The sequence below is a fragment of the Urocitellus parryii genome, chromosome 8 (genome assembly GCF_045843805.1).
Source record: "Urocitellus parryii isolate mUroPar1 chromosome 8, mUroPar1.hap1, whole genome shotgun sequence".
NCBI lineage: Eukaryota > Metazoa > Chordata > Mammalia > Rodentia > Sciuridae > Urocitellus > Urocitellus parryii.
In genome coordinates, this window is record NC_135538.1 from 74094578 (window position 1) to 74097031 (window position 2454).

Genomic DNA, 2454 nt, shown 5'->3' on the forward strand with positions numbered 1-2454 from the left:
GGAACACTTTTCATATTTCTTCTCTATTCTTCCTAGTTTTAGCACCATGCACAGCAGGTAATAAGCCTTGAACAATTCCTTGTTCATTGATTTCAGATGTGTTTCCTTCCCTGTGTTCCATGGCCAACCCACTCTGCTTCTCCTTTCTCAGAGAGGCTACATCAGTGTAAAAATCACTGAGCCATTTCACATGAAGTGATTTCTATTTGGACAAATTTTTAGTCAAACTTGTATTCAGAACAATTTCCTCAAGTGATAAATTCAGTCAAAATAGTTGATTTGACTCTTTGTGTTGCCTAGCTTGTGCTCCGTCAGTAAAAACACAATATAGTACATAGAAAGTCCTTTTTTCTGTGATGCTAGCTACTGTTAGCCCAGTAAACTGTGGGGGACAAGGACTATTGCTGTTTCATAGAATGATACTCAAATAATCAGAGAATCTATACAATAATATAACTAAAAAATATTTAAGGAGAGTTTTTTAAAGTATATGACACACAAAATTTTAGTAGAGTATACAGGTTTTGAAGTTATACTTACATGTGACCTACCACAATTTAAAAATTTTAAAACAATTTAAGCTTTATGAATTCTGTGCAAAATTCAATATTTTAAAAGTGAATATTTTGGATGCATGTAAATCTTATAAGAGATTCTGGTCCAAGATTGCCAAGATGTAAGAGATGGCAAAATTTGTGGGTGTGAGTGTTTAAACATGTATATAATAATACGTGTTTCACTACATAAATATCTCAAAGCAGTTGCTACTTAAGGAAAATTAGTGCCACCACTTTAAAAATGTGACAGAGTGGCCTAAAAAGTGAATATTAATTATACAATATATACATGTATTGAAACACCATGTGATACTCTATAAATATATACAATTATCATACTTTTTGTGTTGACAAATAGATAAATAGAAAAAAAATAAAGGGAATAATAATTTGTAAATACATTATTTTGGGCAAAGGCCTATTTTCTCCCATGGCTTTGATGGCCAATTAATATTTTGAAGGTAAATATATACTAGACTTAAAAATAAAGAATTTTCTAATAGTTAATCAAGGAGAAGATTATATGTTCCCATGCTGGAATCGGAAACTGACTTAATGTACTGTAAGCAGTAGTAGACCTTTGAAGCTTAAAGTTTAATCCTTTTTAGATCATCAAGAACTTGAGTATGTTCATGTCTGTTTCTCATAAATGCATATTATAAAAACTATCTGTCATCATTTCATGAAGTGTGGTACAATTGATAGTTTTAGTGAGCAAGAAATTACCTTAGAGCAAAAGTCATTCTTTAAGGTTCGTAATGAGATCTGCTAAATGGAGGATGCAATGAAGAAGTTTGAGCCATAGGGCTTGTGAATTACGCAAACACTGGGCTACATTCTTTGACGCCATCTATTACTAATTATTTGGAGTTCCTTAAAAAAAAAAGAAAGAAAGAAAGAAAGAAAAAGGTAGTTCCTACTACCACCCAGTAAAAAATGTACTCTGCAATCTTTTCTTGTTTTGCATATGATTGGTAGCATACCTTTTAACTGCTGTAAGTAATAAAAATATATATGTGCAAGTTGGCTATAAGAAATGCCAAAGTTTCACCTAATAAAATTTTGGTATGCCTCAGTTTTCAAAGTAAATTTGATTTATTTGAGCCACCAGCCGTCCGATGACAGCCCTGTGTTTTTTATATGAGTCATGTCCCAAGGGGTCTAGAATATGCCAATGGTGTACCTTGGATTGGATCCAGTGTCCGCAAACAGGTTTTCATTAGACTTTGATGCCAGTCGCATTTGGGAGCAGAGAGGCTGCTGAAAACCAGCTTTGCTTTGGGATCACTTCTTTCTTTTAGAAAAAACAACAAAGATCTTTTTTAGCAAAGCTTTGCGCCTCCACATTGTAGGTGTATGGTAATATTTTAGAGAGCAGTAATCTGTTATTGCAGGTGGTCGGGCTTCAAGCACTTCCGTATTTTGAGAATAGATCAGACGAACTGCAACAACTTTTATTGAAAAATTGCCGAATTTGAAAATTAGAAACACATTTTCTGTGGCTAAGATTAAGTTAGCATGTATTACAGTCACTTGGACTTTTCTGTAGCACTAAAGGGAATATAATTACATAGGTTATTCCACATGTCATGAGATTGGAACCTTAATCACGCTGAGAAATCTTTATCATGCTGACGTAGATCCTTACACTTTAATCTCTTCAGTAATTGAAGGACTTTTCTATTTTTTTTTAATACAAAGCAGGAAAGTCAATGAGAAATAAAGCAAACCCACCTTTAATTTTTATGAGGGAAAAGACAGTTTTATTCTTGATTTTTAAATAGCTGTATCTACATATGGTATTCTTTCTTACTCTCAGAGAAGGTTATGTGCAAGAATAGGATCCAAAATGATCCTTTAAAATCTATTTTTAAGCATGCATATATAGCCATGTCTA